This window comes from Artemia sp. Qi Xiang Cuo, chromosome 2 (assembly GCF_049724085.1).
Source record: "Artemia sp. Qi Xiang Cuo chromosome 2, ASM4972408v1, whole genome shotgun sequence".
Taxonomy (NCBI): domain Eukaryota; kingdom Metazoa; phylum Arthropoda; class Branchiopoda; order Anostraca; family Artemiidae; genus Artemia; species Artemia sp. Qi Xiang Cuo.
The window spans coordinates 77,248,662-77,266,663 of NC_142795.1; the positions used below are offsets into that span (position 1 = coordinate 77,248,662).

An 18,002-nucleotide genomic window follows, 5' to 3' on the forward strand; every position below is an offset into this window, starting at 1 on the left:
GTTACCCAAATAAAATAAATATAAAAATAGTCAAAGGTAAGACCTATTTGACAAAGCAACCAACGCTGTTAAACTAGTTCATTTTTTTCCTTCTGGGGCATAAACGGGTATTAATAAGATTAACAAAATACATGTAAAAATAAGGAAAGTAAAGGATAGAAGAGATAAGAATATCTGTAAAGCTAGAATAAATGATACGCAGTTAATAGAAATACACTGAATTAAGTTGAAATTTAATTAGATTAAAAAAAGAACAAGTTTATACCTTTCGTGCTGAAGAGAACAGTAGCGTTAAGCCCACTAAAGAAAATTCTGCTATTTTAATCTAATTTATGTTCAGGTTAAGTCCAAGTTTGGTCAACTTTTGAAAAGGGCAAATTATATTAAACCGTAGGGGAAGAGTAGGAAAATTAAACAAACCGTAAAAAATACATAATGACGTTTCAATGTGTATGTGCCTTTTTTTCAATTAACTAAAAAAAACAGGTTTTTTTTAACTGGAAGTAAGAAGCGACATTAAAACTTAAAACGAACAGAAATTATTCCCTATATGAATGCGGATGTCCCCTCCTCAACGCCTCACTCTTTACGCTAAAGCATTTTATTGTTTTAAAAAATAAAGTTTTTAGACAGAGTAAAACTTTAGCGTAAAGAGCGAGGCGTTGAGGAGGGGACAGCCCCGTTCATATACGGAATAATTCCCCCCCCCCACACTAGAAAAAAATTCCTTCCGAAAACGCCTGTATACTTCCCAATAACCAATACTATATGTAAACAATGGGCAAAGTCTATAACTTGCAGCCCGTCCCCCGGGAACAGTGGGGGATTAAGTCATCCTCAAAGACATATTAATTACATTTTCGACTGTGCTGAACAATATGGCTATCTCAAAATTTTGATTGGGTGACTTCGGGAAAAAAATGAGCGTGGGAGGGGGGCCAAGTTGCCCTCCAATTTTTTTGGTCACTTAAAAAGGGCACTAGAACTTTTAATTTACGTTCGAATGATATTCGATATTCTAGGACTAATGGATCTATACGATCACCCCTGGGAAAATAAAAAAACAAACAAAAACAAATAAACACGCATCCGTGATCTTTTTTCTGGCCAGAAAAATACAAAATTCTACATTTTTGCAGATAGGAGCTTGAAACCTCTATAGTTGGGTTCTCTGATACGTTGAATCTGACGGTGTGATTTTCATTAAAGTTCTACGACTTTTAGGGGTTATTTCCCCTTTTTTTTCGAAAATAAGGCAAATTTTCTCAGGCACGTAACTTTTGATGGGTAAGACTAAACTTATATATTTTAAATCAGCATAAAAATCTGATCCTTCTGATGTATCTATTAGTATCGAAATTCCGTTTTTAGAGTTTCGGTTACTATTGACCCGGATCACTCCTTACTTACAGTTCGTTACCACGAAGTGTTTGATAATAGTATGAACAAGTTTCTATGACAAGCACTAGACCTAAATATTTACTTTCCAGAGCTTAAATACTTACTTTCAATCGTCAATAAATATATTGTATAGCATAAGTATATTATATAGACTGCGTATGCGTTTAGGAACAAAATGTAATTTCACGCGACAATACGTTTCTAGAAGCTAGGATCTCACGTATAGATAATGTTAACTTCTTTGGATTTCTCATACTTTTCACCCACTGGCATTCTAGCCGAGTTTGGGTTATAATCAATGTCCTATAACACAAAAGGGACCAAAAACGCACTTTCGTTTGATGCAACGCCATTTGATTCTTAAAAATGATTTTGGATTCAAAATTTTTATTCGATTGAGTTTTCTGTTTGTTTTCTTGTAACTGCGACTCGATGAAAGCACCCTTACAAAAAAAAAAAAAACATTTTTGTCACAAATTTACAAAGCTTCACATTTTGGCATATAAAGGGATACACCCCCTACCCTAAAGATCCTTAAACTTGGTGGCATACTCTTCATCAAGATTGTAATCTTTTTTGGAAGTGTTTATACCTCTTTTCTAAAATCCCATAAATCTTCTTGTACTAGCAGCTTCTATTATGCAACATTAAACTTAATGAACTTCGATTGAAATAAAAATTAAAACACATTGCAATTAATAAAAATATGTGAAGTATTTAAGAATAGGAATTCTTCACACTCTTAGAAAAAATTGGGCTAAAAACGCAAGAAGAGCAGGAAAGGGAAAGGGAAAATGAATAATTGAAGCTGTGAAAAAAAGAAATGTGGGATTAAACTTGTTTTATAAAAATGTATTTGCTCTAATAAACATCTCCAGATAAAAGGAATAGAGAAATATCAAAGCTATGTTTTTTAACCCCCTTCACGTTCCTTTCCGCTTTCTCAGGAAATATCAGCTACTAGTAACAACTGGTTGATTCCAAAATAAAAAAAATAAGTGACAGCACAAGAGCATTTTTTTAATTTCTATTGGTGTCTTCTGACAAATTTCGAGACTGAACTTATTTTAATTTTTGAAAAGTCTCGGTTGTACTATTGTTTGAGTAGTTGAATTTACCAAATGTACAATAGCCAATTCACTGTTCATTAATATAAGAGTGATATGGTATAGTTTAACTTACAAATATGTATCTGAAAAAGCAAAATAGGAACTAAATAAACACAACCTTTTTATGCTGCCTCATACCACTCCACTATTTCACCAGCTCATGTTTTTGTCATAAATTAAATATACAAAACTTCGGATAGAGGAGGAAAGAGGCCAGAGAGAGACACAGAGAGAGAGAGAGAGAGAGAGAGAGAGAGAGAGAGAGAGAGAGAGAGAGAGAGAGAGAGAGAGAGAGAGAGAGAGAGAGAGAGAGAGAGAGAGAGAGAGAGAGAGAGAGTGAGAGAGAGTGAGAGAGAGAGAGAGAGAGAGAGAAAGAGGAGACTGACAGATAGACAGACAGAAAGATAGACAGACAGATAGATAGACAGACAGACAAACAGAGAGACAGGCAGACAAACATACAGACAGGAAGACAGGCAAACATTTAAGCGGACAGAGAGACAAACAGACAGACAGATAGGCAGAGAGGTAAACGGACAGACAAACAGAGACACAGAGAAAGCTTCCGAACGCAGTGAAGTGCTGTTCTTTTTTATTCGTAAGTTTTGTCAAATCGATTATATTGATAATGATTTTTGATGAGGTGAATAATTGACTAACCTTCACAACGTTACTGTAGAAGTAAATAGCTCTTCTTTGGAACCGTCACAATGCGTTACTGCAATTCCAAGGTATCCGAGTCAGAACCTTATGCTACTAATTCATTCTTCAAGTGAATTTCCAAGTGTAAATTGGTGATTGATATTACATCAAGAAAGCGGTGATTCAGTTTGTGCAAAACTTCTAGCGGGATTGATAGATGGTGCCTTATCAATTATCAGGAAGAAAGATTTTCCAGTATTGAAAAATGGTGCATCCCTCTGTGGGACTATACGACTTTGTCTTCTTTTTTTAAAGAAGTTGACAATAATCCATAACCTCCAGTATTTAAGGATATTTTCTGCCTACCATGGGAGGAAGAAACAAGGTTTCTGCAGATTGATGCCTTGAAAATTTTTCCAGAGACATGATTACTACCCACTGATCTTCCATTTTCAAATTGGTTCGTCCTTGTTAATGTTTCCATCTAGGAATGAGCAGTCTGGTAGGACTCCCGCAATCACTTGGTTTACCTCTCATTTCTGTCTTAAGAACTTTTTTAAGCAAGGTTCTGTTCACATGTTTAAAACGGTCCTCCTTTTATATCCGACGGTTTACATCGGATGGTCTATCCAATGGTTCGACGTTAAACACCACCCAATTGGGTGTTTACTTGGGCGTTAAATTGGGTGTTTAATTGGGCGGTGTCACCTCGTTAAGTTCCATCTTTTTTATACTTTCTTCTCAGTAAGATGTTTCCTTTTGCATGATCAAATATTTTAATTTAACAACATTTATTTGTATGTTTCTTCTTCGCGAATTCAGCACCAATAATATTGTTGAGAATGTTTTGTTTTAGTTTTTGCACTTCTCTATCAAGATCCCAGCATTTCCATTCCTTAAGGAGCAGCTACAGTTAATTCATACGATAAAAGATAAATTTATGTGTAAAACAGAAAAAAGGTCGTTCTTTAGAGAAAATTAAACACAAAAACAAGATTCTTCCGACTGAAAGTAAGGAGTAACATTAAAACTTAGAACAAGCACGGATCGTTCAGAATATAAAGGGGGATGTCTCCTCCTCAATACTTCGCTATTCACGCTAAATTTTTCATTAATTTAAAAAAGCTTCTTATTCTAGCTAAATGGCCTTGGGTTTCAAGAGCCGCTTTTAAAGTATTGGGATAAAGTCAAACTTTAGTGTATAGAGCCTGGTATTGAAGAGGATTATAAGTTCCCCTTATATGGAATAACTTCTTCGTTTGAAGTTTTAATAATAATGCCGAGAAATACACCTGTCCCCACAGAAAATTTACCCTATGAGAAATCCTCAATGTAAATTTCATATTTTCTATATGGAAATCATCTACGCTGAACAAAATGGCTATCTCAAAATTTTGATTTCATGTATACCCCCCCCCCCGGAAATTCCCCTGAAAAATTCCATCGCCGCTGAAAATACCCCCCCCCCCCCGAAAATGTTCCGCGGACGATTTCGCCTAAAAAAAATCTAGTTAGTCTACTTTCATTTGAAAAAAGACTAGTTTCAACTTAATTTCCGATCGTTTTTCAAATCTTGCCGGAAATCATCCCTCCGTGGAAATTTTTTATGGAATTCTTCTCCCCCTCCTATGAAAAATTTCTACCGCAGAAAATCCCCCCAGGGAGAATTTTCCCGTGGAAAATTTGTCTTACGGAAAATTTCTCGCGTGGAAAATCGCCTCCTACGTGGAAAAATCCCACAGTCAATTCTAAACTCGCGGAAAATTTCCCCCAGATAATTCACCTGGAAAATCTCCGCATGCAAAATTGAGTCCCCAAAGGGAAAGTAAGACACATAAAAAGAATTTTCGTATAAAAATTATGGCTAATTACCCCTCTGGAAAATTACCCTGGAAAGTTCACCCCTGGAAACTTCTCTCCAAACGGAAAATTATCCCGGTGGAAAAGGCCCATTCCCATAAAAAATTCCATATTTTTGTAAATGGGTGCAAGAAATCTATACATAAGGATTCTCTTATACGCTAAATCTAATGTTGCAATTTTCGGTACTGTTCTATTAGCTAAGAGACCCGCGAGAAGTGAAGTTTGGTTAATATTAATGAAATTAAACAAAATATGATGAAAATATAATAGTTTACAAAAAATTTCGGCTATATAATTGTACATTAGGGGGGGGGGGGGGGGTAAAGCATAAAATATTAAATACGTAATCTAATCTAACCTAGGTACCTTTTTTCCCCTAAACCCCAAAAAACTAAAGTTTAAACGTGGTAAACGTACTGAGAAACCACTGTTTGCTGTCCTCGGCATAGGATTTATCCGTTGAAATAGCCAATTTGACTAGTTTCTTTTATCATCTTCACTGTACAATATCTCGCGAATCTCCCAGCTAATAGAACAGCACCCAATTTTCATAAAGCTTTTTTTTTGGGGGGGGGGGGGGGCTGTTTCGCCCCTTTTTCGAAAACCACATAATTTTTTTTCAGGCTCGTAGCTTTTAATAAGTAACATTAAAATTAGTGAATCTTATATATTCGGAATCAGTATAATAATCCCATTCTTTTGATGTATCTGTCATTATCAAAAATCCTTTTTTAAAGCTTTGGTTACAATTGAACCAAGTCGCTCCTTACGTACAGTTCAATACCACGAACAGTTTGAAAATGGACTTCTCATCTTTATTTGCCGTAAAATAAAAATTTGTTCAAAATATTTTCTAGTATCGCTGATGGCAATGAAATGGATGCTAATCCTTATTAATTTGCTTGTGATTCTGAACTCGTCTAGGGTTCTTAAATTTTTTTAATCAACAGAAGCGCTACCTATTTTGAAATCATTACTTAGATTTGAGATTAAGTCAAATTTTGAACGGTTCATACTAATCTACGAAATATTTTGTAATATGTTAATAAGAAGAAAGATAAATTAATCAATCCAATCTCTACCAAGGACCTATCCAGGGGGGTTGAGCCCCTCCCCAAAATGTGTGTCCGACTCGTAAAAAAGCGCAACAAAACTGCATACAAACAAATTTTTGATGAGTTTTTTTAAGCTTGATTGTAAGCCCCCCCCCCCCCCCCCCAAAAAAAAAAAAACCTGGCTATGGCCTTGATCCCTAACGCAAGGCTGTATTTCTGCATATTTGAACATTTACAATCTTATCATTTTGATAATTTCATTTTTCAGCACATTTGCGATTCAATTATTTATAATTTTTCATTTTGTTTAACTTTGTACTGTGATGAAGGTGTAGGCTTAACCGATCTTGCATTAGAGCATTTATCGTTGAAAGGCCGAAAAATTTATCGTTGAAAGGCCGAAAAAAATGAATAGGTAAAGAGTGGGGAGCTGAGGAAATCAACCTTCTCTTTGATGTATAGATAATTTTTCTGCTTGTTTTAATCTTTAATGTGGCTCTTTACTTTCATTTGAGAAAAAATGTTTCTCTTGAAATTTAATTTTTGCTCGTTTTTAATATCCTATTCAGAACTATCATAAATACAATAGGCGCTACCCTCTTCGCCCCCTTCGTACACTAATGTGTAATGTCATTCACGTTGAGAAAAAAAAAACCTACTATATAAACTAATGATAAAAAAAAGTTTTGCTTACGAAAGTAAAAATCGAAGTTAGAACTTAAACGAAAAAAATTCAATGTTTCACATATTACATGAAAGGTATCTACAAAACTAACTGAATGGTGATATTCTCCTGTATTCGTAGAATTCTTGAATTCAGCAATTTACCAAAAACACAAAACTAACCCCCCAAAAATGAAGGATGTTCTCTTAGGAGCAAAAAATTCCGTAAGTAGCCTACAGAAAATATCAGACTAATTTATAAGGCTCTCCAAAGTCTTTTACCGGCCATGACTTCCATAGCTTTTGGCATTCAATTATAATTCTCTGGAAAAATAAAGCAACCTCAGTTTTCAGTAAAGCGCTAATTTTCAAAATTCTAAAAATATCGGAATATATGACGCGTCAATTTACTTAGATTCGTTAAAGTTTCAACCCCCCCCCCTTCATCACACAGTTCGTGGTAACGAACTGTAAGTAAGGAGCGACACGGCTCAAATAGTAACCGAAACTCTAAAAAACGGAATTTTAATACCAATAGGATACATCAAAAGAATTTTATTTTTATGCTTATTTAAATATATAAGTTTCATCAAGTTTAGTCCTACCCAAAAAAAGTTACGAGCCAAAGAAAATTTGCCTTATTTTCGAAAAAACGGGGAAATCTCCTCAAAAATTCATAGAATCTTAATCAAAATCGCACCATCAGGTTCAGCATATCAGATAACCCTATTTTAGAATTTTCAAGCTCCTATCTGCAAAAATGTGGAATTTGTTTTTTTGCCGGAAGAAAGATCCCGGATGTGTTTATTTTTATTTTTTTTTCACAGGGGTGATTGTATCGACCAAGTTGTCCTAGAATGTCACGAGAGGAATCATTTGAACGGAAATTAAAAGTTATAGTGACCTATTTAAGCGACCAAAAAAATTGTAGGGCAACTAGGCCCCCTAACACGCTCATTTTTTTTCCAAAGACACCGGATAAAAATTTTGAGATAGCCATTTTGTTCAGCAGCATACTCGAAAATCCAGTAACTATGTCTTTTAGGACGACTTAATCCCCCACAGTCCCGGGGAAAGTTCATGTTATGAATGTTCGTAGGGGAAGGGGTGCCAGCCCAGGGGGGACCCCATATATGGGCATTGACCTACTAACGGGGGTGGAACAACACGCTCATTAAATACGACCAGGACAAGAGCATTGACCTTCAATGATTTAGAATACGAGACGAACAAGACCACAGCCAATCAAAGGCCAACATTCCGTGGACGAACAAGACCACGTCCTCTTTCTAAACCAATCACAGAGCTAGAAATACGACCGGGAGTGACATTAGACCAGACTTTCTAGAGCTGTTGGTTTAATTCATGTAATTTCTATGTTGAAATCAAAATACCGTTTTATTTGCTATGGCATGTGGGGCGTTATATATATATATATATATATATATATATATATATATATATATATATATATATATATATATATATATATATATATATATATATATATATATATATATATATATATATATATATATATATATATATATATATATATATTGAGCAGGACTCTAAAGAGATAGAAATTTGTGACTTAACGCTAAAAAACTTGAACATTATAGACTCATCACTGTCAAGATGACCTTGTGACTTGACCTAGCTTTACTTCTCGGCTGTGGTCGCTATAATAGACAAGTACGCAATATGGGATTAGTGAGATGATTATGGATTTGAACCATCAAGGACCGCAAGCACCAATAACCTCAACCTCCAAGGGTCCCCTCTCCCCAACCTCCTAGGGGTCCCTTCCTCCAACTTTTTTTGAAGACACCCTCCAATTTTCAATATAGAGGCTCCATTAAGAGTTATGAATGTGTAAGAAAGAAGTTATCAGAACGTCATTTCTGACCTCATCTTTCGGGACATAGACAAGCGGATGCTTTGAACATCAAATTCTGAAACTTTTTTGCAGAGCATTATGAAATATGACAATTTAGAAAGATATTAATATAAAGGCTCCATTAAGAGTTATGAATGTATAATAAAAAAGTTATCAGAACGTCATTTCAGACCTCATCTTTTGGGACTTAGGCAAGCGGATGCTTTGAACATCAAATTCTGAAACATTTTTGCACAGCATTATGAAATATGACAATTTAGAAAGATATCTTTCTACAAGTCACCCCGTGGCCTAAAATGTCTATGACCTTTTAATATTCTCACTACCCAAAGGTCCAAATGGAACTTTTACTTGAATTTCATTTATTCTACACACTAATATATAATTTATCATGATAGTCGCTATTTCTGTGTCTTTTTTACACTTCCTGCATTTATAAAGAGATGTTTTCCTTCTCCAATCTCTGGATATCAAATTGTACTTCGTTTGCCTACACCAATAGCATCTTACATCTTTGACGATCTCGTCAGGATTAACGGGAAACTATTCCATTTTGGCTTCGTTATGGAGTTCTGAAAGTAGAAGTTTTATTAATAACATTTGATTTTTTAATAAAGTTGGATCTTAATTTTCAGAAATATGAACAGCACACTTTAAAAAACATCAGATTTTATTGATAACATTGATTTTTTTTAAAAAGTTGGGTTTGATCCAAGGTCTCATTGGGTACATTTTTGCATATTTTTTTAATACAACTGAATTTTAATTTTCAGGAATATGAAAATCACAGTTTAAAAAACATCTGATTTTATTAATAATATTGATTTTTTTTATAATAAAATTGGGTTTGATCCAAGGCCTCATCGGGTACATTTTTGCATAACTTCTCGACTGTGTCCTGTATAATACAAAAGTACCATCGAGTAGTGTTATCAATATAAAATATGCAATTCCATGACTAAATGCGAATTTCCCTTGTCCGCTTTTGTTATTATAATTAACAGGTCCTTGCGAAGATTAGACGAATTTTTATGTCGGTCGAAATTTCGGGGCGTTAAATTAGTATGAGACCTAACATTTTTGGCTGAGGGATAAAAGATTTAAAGGCACGTAACAGCTATGGATTTTTTTTAAGTAGGTTATTGAATATTCTTGAAGTAGAACAAACAGTGGTTTGTCTAGAGTCAGCAGCCACCAAGGACCTCAACCACCAAGGTCCTCTCTCCCAGCCTTCAAGGACCCTCCCCCCCACTCCAATGTTTTGGGCCCATCCCCCCATTTTTTATACTTTTTGAAGTTTATATTTTGAACTTTTTTCTTATTTTTTAACATGATAATTTTATTTCAACTTTTTTTTACATGTCTTCGAATGACATAAAATATAGTTAAAGTATAAGAAATTCACTTTCAAGCTAGATTTCCTAACGTATGTAGATGTGTGTTGTCTGAAACCTATGATTTGAGGTGCATGGTTTACTATTTCACACTTTTCTGACCTAGGTCTCTTAGCCTGTCATAGGAGTGTGTTGTCTGAAATCTATGATTTGAGATGTTTGGTTTACTATTTTAGACATTTCTTAGCTAGGTTTCTTAAATCTTTCGTAGATGTGTGTTGCATGAAACTCATGATTTGGGATGTCTAGTTTGTTATTTTGGACTTTTCTGAGCTAGATTTCCTAACCTTTCGTAGGTGGATGTCTGGTTTTATTAATAATATTTGATTTTCTAATAAAGTTGGGTTTTAATTTTCAGAAATAAGAACACCCTTGTTTAAAATACATCTGATTTTGTTAATAACATTTGATTTCTTTTAATAATCGGATACATTTTTGTATATTTTTTAAATAAAGTTGGGTTTTAGTTTTCAGAAATATGAATATCACAGTATAAAATACATCTGATTTTATTAATAACATTTTCTTAGTTAGGATTCTTAACCATTCATAGGTGTATGTCTGGTTTTATTAATAATATTTGATTTTCTAATAAAGTTGGGTTTTAGTTTTCAGAAACAAGAACACCCGCGTTTAAAATACATGTGATTTTATTAATAGTGGTTGATATTTTAATAAAGTTGGGTTTTAGTTTTCAGAAATAAGAACGTTCACGAGCACGTTTAAAATACATCTGTTTTTTTTAATACTATTTGATTTTCTAATAAAGTTGGGTTTTAAAAGAATGGGGTTTTTATAGGCCAAATGAAAATACTGAAAAAACAAAGCGAATATTTCTGGAGGACAAACGCCTCTCTTCTTCAGCGCGAAACGAAATAATGTAACCAAGGAAAGTGCCGAAGAAAAAAAAATAACAAAAAATAAAAGCGGAAAGTCAGTGTGAAAAGAACCAAAAAACCAAAGAAAAAACCAAAAACTTAAAAGATGAATAGAATTCAATAAAAGCCAAAAATAAAAAGAATTAAAACCAAATAACTAACAACCATAAAAGCGAGTTATTTGCCAATATCCGCGATTTGCACAAAATCCAAAAAAAAATATGAACTGTCATCGACGGATACTAGCGAACAACTGACAGAGAAAAGAAAACAATTCATTCACTCGAAAAACAAAGCGAACCAGAAATTAAATAATTTGGAAAAATTTGCAATTTAACTTTGGATTTTAATTAATGTATTTCTTGAAGACATCCTTTGAGACCTAAGGGGTTGTTCACATGTATGATTAGATGACTGGGAAAGGGATTCAAAGTTCATTTCAGGGATTACTAAAGTATCGGCTTCTCTTTTGAGAAAACCGAAATATGACTCGTTTATTCTTAAATCACAGGAATCTCTGTTTAAAGCTAGACCTAAATGTTGGTATTTATAAATTTCAACAGCTTCTCTGTAGTGCTGGACAATATCTTTGTCATGCGAAATAAGGCTAGCTTGATTAAACAAAATAGTATGGTCTGGTTTTTCAAAAATGTGCTCTGCAAGGGCAGAGTCAAAATTTTCTGTTTTTTCCGCTTTTTAAGTGTATTATTAATTGAACTAGAGTGCTGAGTTAATGTATCCGTTAGTCGCTGATCAGTTCTACCGATATACCAAAGACCACAAGAACAAGGGATGCTGTAGACACCGGAGTTTTCACCTATCGGGATAGGGTCTTTACCTTGATAAATTTGGGACCTGATAGTTTTTCTGGGTCTATAATAAGTGTAAATGTTATTTTTCCTTAGATTTTTTTAAATATGGTCTGAAACCCCTTTAACGTATGGGAGACAAAGGTAAACTGAATTTTCCCTTTGATTTGTGTTCTCTGTGGAACTATCTGATAATCTTTTAATGCGTTTTTCAGTTACAGAATTTATTAAACTAATTGGATAACCATTCCCAAATAAAATATCTCTAAGGTGGTTGAGCTCTAAATCCAAGAAACGTGTTGAACAAACTTTCAATGCTCTATCAACTAGAGAAGTGACAACTCCTCTTTTCACAGCAGGAGAATGATTAGAGGAATAACTTAAGTAACGGTCATTATGTGTGGGTTTTCTATAGACACCAAACTCGAAACATGAATCATTTCGGTGCACCAGAATATCTAAGAAAGGAAGACGCCTCTCTATCTCTGATTTCTGAGTAAATTTGAGTTTTGGATCCAAGGAGTTGAGCAAGTGAAGAAAAGAACCCAGAGACTCGTCACCATGCTCCCACAAATGCTCCAACTTATTTAATTGCTGGTTCGTTTTGTTTTTTGAGTGAATGAATTGTTTCCTTTTCTTTGTCAGTTGTTCGCTAGTATCCGTCGATGGCAGTTCATATTTTTTTTTGATTTTGCGCAAGTCGCGGATATTGGCGAATAGCTCGCTTTTATGGTTGTTAGGTATTTGGTTTTAATTCTTTTAATTTTTGGCTTTTATTGAATTTAATCATCTTTTAAGTTTTTGGTTTTTTGGTTCTTTTCACATTGACTTTCCGCGTTTGTTTTTTTTTTTTTTTTTTTTTCTTCTGCTCTTCCCTTGGATACATTATTTCGTTTCGCACTGAAGAAGAGAGGCGTTTGTCCTCTTGAAATATTCGCTTTGTTTTTTCAGTATTTTCATTTGGCCTGTAAAAACCCCATTTTTGCTCGTTTTTCTTTCTTTATACAGTTTATTAATGCTGCGAATAATTAATGCATCCAGAAACGGTAATTTGTTTGCATTTTCAATTTCTTAGGTAACTTGTAAATTTCGGTCATATATATTAAGGTGATATAGAAAGCCCTTAAGTTCATTTTCATCATAATTCCAGAGCGATATTACATCATCCATATGACGCCCCCAATAAACATGTTTTAAAAAATATGAATTTAAGGCCTAATTATCAAGGTGTTCTACATAAATGCTTTTACATAATTTCTTCTGGCAAAAACTACAAAATTCCTCATTTTTTGCAGAAAGGAGCTTGAAACCTACATTGTAGGGTTTGCTGATACGCTGAATCTGATACTGTGATTTTCATTAAGAATACTTGACTTTTAGGGGGTGTTTCCCCCTATTTCGAAAATCAGGAATTTTCTCAGGCTCATAACCTTTGATGGGTAAGACTAAACTTGATGATAAACCAAAAATAAACTTAAATTTATATATTTAAAATCACCATAAAAATCCAATTGTTTTGATATATCTATTGGTATCAAAATTCCGTTTTTTAGAGTTTCGGTTACTATTGAGCCGGGTCCCTCCTTACTTACAGTTTGTTACCCCGAACTGTTTGATTATTAAGAGGGAAGTATGCATAAGCAGTAGCTTTCAAACGAGCTATTGCACGTCTCTCTGAGATCTTGAAATCTTGAAGCAGGATGCTACCCATGGCAGAAAAAAGAACTCGAAACAAATAAGGACATGCGTGCTAACCTTTCAAAAAAAGAGATTTTCCTTGTTCTTCAAGATGACGGCTTAAGGCATCCAGTTTAGGTTTTGGATCATGACTAATGGATTAGCTATTTTTTAATTTATGTTTTTAGGTTTTTTACCACCTACATAGGGAAAAGTTGAGGTCTTCTGGCACAAAACACCAGAAAACACCACTTTGTAGTTCACGATTTGTTTTGTTACTTAAGAAAGATACTAGATATTCGAGTTTCGTTCAAAAAAGCACTCTGTCGATATTTCCCGGCCTCTGGAAAAATACTACCACCCCTGGTTAAAAAAGGGCAGAGGAGACATGTCAGGTCTATACATGCAAAAAAGTGAACATCCTTTCTGTTCAGGGTGGGGAGCTGAAAACCCACGTTATAGTATTTCAGTCATGGTGATCGCATATTTCGATTCATTTCGATCCACTGCCATTTTGAGAGATTTTGAGGTATTTTTCAAAATCCTATATATTCGTTTTCGCAGTAAAATTTTACTATTAAGACATACCGAAACAAAAGTTACCATTTCTGAATCAGTATTAAACTACTACTACTACTACTGACAACTCACCGCAGCACCAAGCCGCATGAGGCCAACACAGCTACACACGCTCCTCCTCCATCCCAATCTATTCAAAGCCTCCCTTTTTACACCCGCCCACGAAGTTCCCATTTCCCTTAAATCTTTCCGTGTACGAAAGATTCCCCCCACCCCAGGCGAGGACGACCTGCTTTCCGTGTAGCCCTAGACGGTAACCTTTCAGTTACTATGGGTAATGGTTCACTCTTTACTAGGCTGCAGCTATTGCTGCAACTATTATTTTAGCCTATAAGTTCCTTTTCATAGCTTCAGCCACTACCTACCTCTCAAGAAGACCCTCATACATAATTTCTAATAGCTGTCGTCTGACTGACTAGAAATAACGTACATAAATGAATAAAGTCAAATAAACCGTGCAATTCAGAAGAAGATTACAATCAATTGTCTACATATAACAACCAATCGTTTCGTATGGACTGCAATTGTGTTTAGGGTTGAAATAATTATAGAATAAGTTACTTTGAATTTGCTGTGGTCGACCACAAGGCCGCACCCAGCATTTTTTAGGGGGGGGGCGTTTACCCCCCCCCCCCCAAAAAACGCATAAAATTTTGGTTATATCCATTTTTGTTACATTTTTACGAGTCAGACAAACATTTTTTTAAAATTTTTTTTTTTGGGGGGGGGGGGTCAAGCCCCCCCCCCCAAAAAAAAACCCCCACCCCCACTGTGAAGCACCATGACCTGTGAAACTGACATTTTGCATAATTTTTCACCACTTTAACCGATTGTATATTCAAGAATTTTCCAGCGATAGAATTTTGCCTTTATTGGACAAAAAAGCAATGTTGCTCAAATGGCTAAAAACAGCACTTTGGTGTGCAGCAATCTCTTTTGTTACAAAAATGGGCACTGAAACTTTATTTATTTTTGCCATCTTTTATGATACCCTACGACAACTAACAGGGATTACTGAACATCCTTAGATAGAGAGTTATAATATATCCTGAAGTTGATGGTGCAGTTTTTATCAAAAATGCGTCCCTTCTTTGAAGTGTTTCTTCCTTAATCCACAATTATACAGATCAGCCTATGTTCACGTCTTTTGATGGGTAGCGTCAAACTTGGGTAATTTTTCGTATTTGGTATCAGTCTTAACATTAGGTTCTTTTTACTTATTAAATAAAAAGAAAACAAGTTTTTTCAACTGAAAATAAGGAAAAATGTTAAAACTTAAAACAAATAAAAATTACTCCATATATGAGAATGCTGCTTCCTCTTCAATAAGAACATAGTTTGCACTTTACTGAAAAAAAATATAAATGAATGTGAATTGTCAGTTTAATATACATATACTGATATTTAGTAATCAAAATGTTAATATTATTTGATTTATTAAAGTTATAAAAGTAAAAACATTTATATTTCTTCAGTAAAGTGCAAATTATGTTCTGACCATGTAAAGGCATAGGGTTTTGAACCCTTCATGTTAATTTCTGCTCGTTTTGAGTCTGACTCTGTTATTTACTATAATTTCTGTACGTTTTGAATTTCATTTATTTGTCGATGCTGATTTGTGGTAGTTTCACGCTTGGTAGATTATTTGATTTTATTTTTGCTCATTTTTGGTTTAATGGAGTTCTTTACTTTTCTTTGAAAAAGTTATTTTATGGAAAAAGTTTTTTTAATTAATTTTCATAAAGATCGCTTGACTTTTTGAGTGTGCTTCCCTTCTTTTTCAAAAATCAAGCAAATTTAATCAGGTTCATAGCTTTTGATGATTAACATTGATGTTAATGAATCTTTTACATTAGGAATCAGCAGAAAAAGACGTACTTTTGATGGAGTCATGAGGGGGGGTTTAAAAAATATTTGGTTTTAACTACACAATTGAAGAAAAGTTTACCCAAGTATGGATGAACAGAAGGAGGAGACTGAAATTTTGACTTGGTTATTAGACACGTGTTGGAAAGAATTTCTTCTCCCTTTTTTAATTAGATGATACATTCAGCAACCCTGAGTTCTACAGATTCTTTTGATTTTTTAATTTGTTTCATTTGTTTTCATAAAGTTTCTTTAATCTTCAGTCACTTTTAGAAAAATGAATCTGACAGCGATAGAGATTTTCCCTTAAATAGCTTTTGAAAGCTCAATTTTTAGTCAGCCGTTCTCGTTCCCTCGAGGAAAGGAATTCCCTTGCCAAAGCCACTCCTATATAACTTCTTGCCTTTTTAAAAAAGGTGGATCAACTCTGCTTTAAAAATTCAATATCAGCAGTACGGTTTTTTTTTTTCGTGTAAGGATGAATTATCGACCCATGAATTCACAAAGAGATATTTGCGAAGTGAGACCAAACAAAAAACTAGTAGCTACATATTTCATAACTGAGATCAATAATCAGCAATATATAATTTGAAATCATTAGACACTTCAGATAACGCAAATTAGGTATTACCACAAATCGCTACGCCAGGTCTAAGCAAATTCCTATTAATGTAAAGGTTAAATTCAAAAATTCCAAAATACATTGGTCTATTAATATACTGTCAACAAAATATGCTATGAAAGGTAAATACTCAAATCACAGATGCTACCTAGGGGCGGGGCTGGTTTTTGGGCCCTCCCCTCGCTGTTTTCAGTTTTTTCCATAATTCTGTATTCTTTTTGTAATCTGCCTAGTGTCTGGTTGTGTTTTTCGATCGTTTATTTCTTTTTAAAACATACGCAAGCGTGTGGATGACTTCCAGATCCACCCTCCAACCCCTACCCAGTTTCCCTGTTTTGTCAATTTCTATTGATTTTTATTTTTATTTCATCCGAATAGTTTAAGGAAATTTTAAACCCATCATCCGAATAGTTTAAGGAAAAAGGCATATTTAAATGTGTTCCTGCAGACTTTTTTGACACGTGTATTTCTTCATATGTTTTTGAATCAATGTCAATGAATTAATTATACTAAGACTACCCCATTCAAGCCCACTCAGCAAAGAAAGAGTTGACTACGGAATTCAATTTAGACATGTAGTTCTCAACATTTAAGAAGCCCCACAGAAAGGCAATTTGACATCTAAAGGGGGCTATTGGAAGCTTTGTAGACTGAATCAGTGCCCTGCGAGGTCCCACCTAAGCAGCTGTGAATTTGTTTTTGTTTAATAAACACTCTGGATTGCAGGGGTCTGGTGCTTGGGGTCCAAAGATCCTTCTGTGTAACATGGCCAAAAACGTCCATGGTGTTTGCCCTTTATTTTGGGACGGTTACTCTTTGGCCTATCTCTGGGAGGAAAAGTATAGTTATTAAGATTTGTGTTTTTAACAGGCTTTCAACACATACCGTTAGCATTTTGTGCTTTCAAGCTATTATCAAGCTGTACGGTGATAAATCATAGGTAGCGCTGCCTAAATAAAGGGCGAAGTGCCAAAGTGCATTATTTACTTTTTTCACCAAGGCACTTCGTATGGAAGAATTTGTCGTAGAGACTTTGGAAGTAGATCAGCCGATTGTAAATTGTACTTTCTAGTGCCCTTTCTAAGAGTCAAAAGTAATTGGGGGCAAACCATCTCCCTCCCACGAGCCATTTTCCCCAAAAACATCCGATCAACTTTCGAATTTGCTTCCGGTTAATAAAGACTCCACATCACAGAGATCTGGCGCTTGGGGTCCAAAGATCCTTCTGTGTAACATGGCCAAAACCGCCCATGGTGTTTGACCTTTATTTTGGGACGGTTACTCTTTGGCCTGTCTTTGAGAGGAAAAGTGTAGTTTTCAAGATTTGTGTTTTTAACACGCTTTCAACCCGTACTGTTAGTATTTTGAGCTTTCAAGCTATTATCAAGCTGTACGGTGATAAATCATAGGTAGCGCTGCCTAAATAAAGGGCGAAGTGCCAAAATGCATTATTTACTTTTTTGCACCAAGGCACTTCGTATGGAAGAATTTTTCGTAGAGACTTTGGAAGTAGATCAGCCGATTGTAAATTGTACTTTCTAGTG

General features: G+C 34.7%; 1 protein-coding gene and 1 long non-coding RNA gene across 2 annotated transcripts in view; one reads left to right on the top strand and one right to left on the bottom strand.

The window, feature by feature from the left end:
- The window catches only part of Sol1 (CUB domain-containing protein Sol1), a 988,790-nt gene that overhangs the window by 36,836 nt on the left and 933,952 nt on the right, over window positions 1–18,002 (top strand). The gene's annotated exons all lie outside the window — the stretch shown is intronic.
- LOC148955641 (uncharacterized) overlaps window positions 8,985–18,002 on the bottom strand; it is a 58,646-nt gene continuing 49,628 nt past the window's right edge. The window contains exon 3 of the long non-coding RNA XR_016143729.1: window positions 8,985–9,205. This is a non-coding gene — a long non-coding RNA (uncharacterized LOC148955641). The remainder of the gene's footprint in view (window positions 9,206–18,002) is intronic.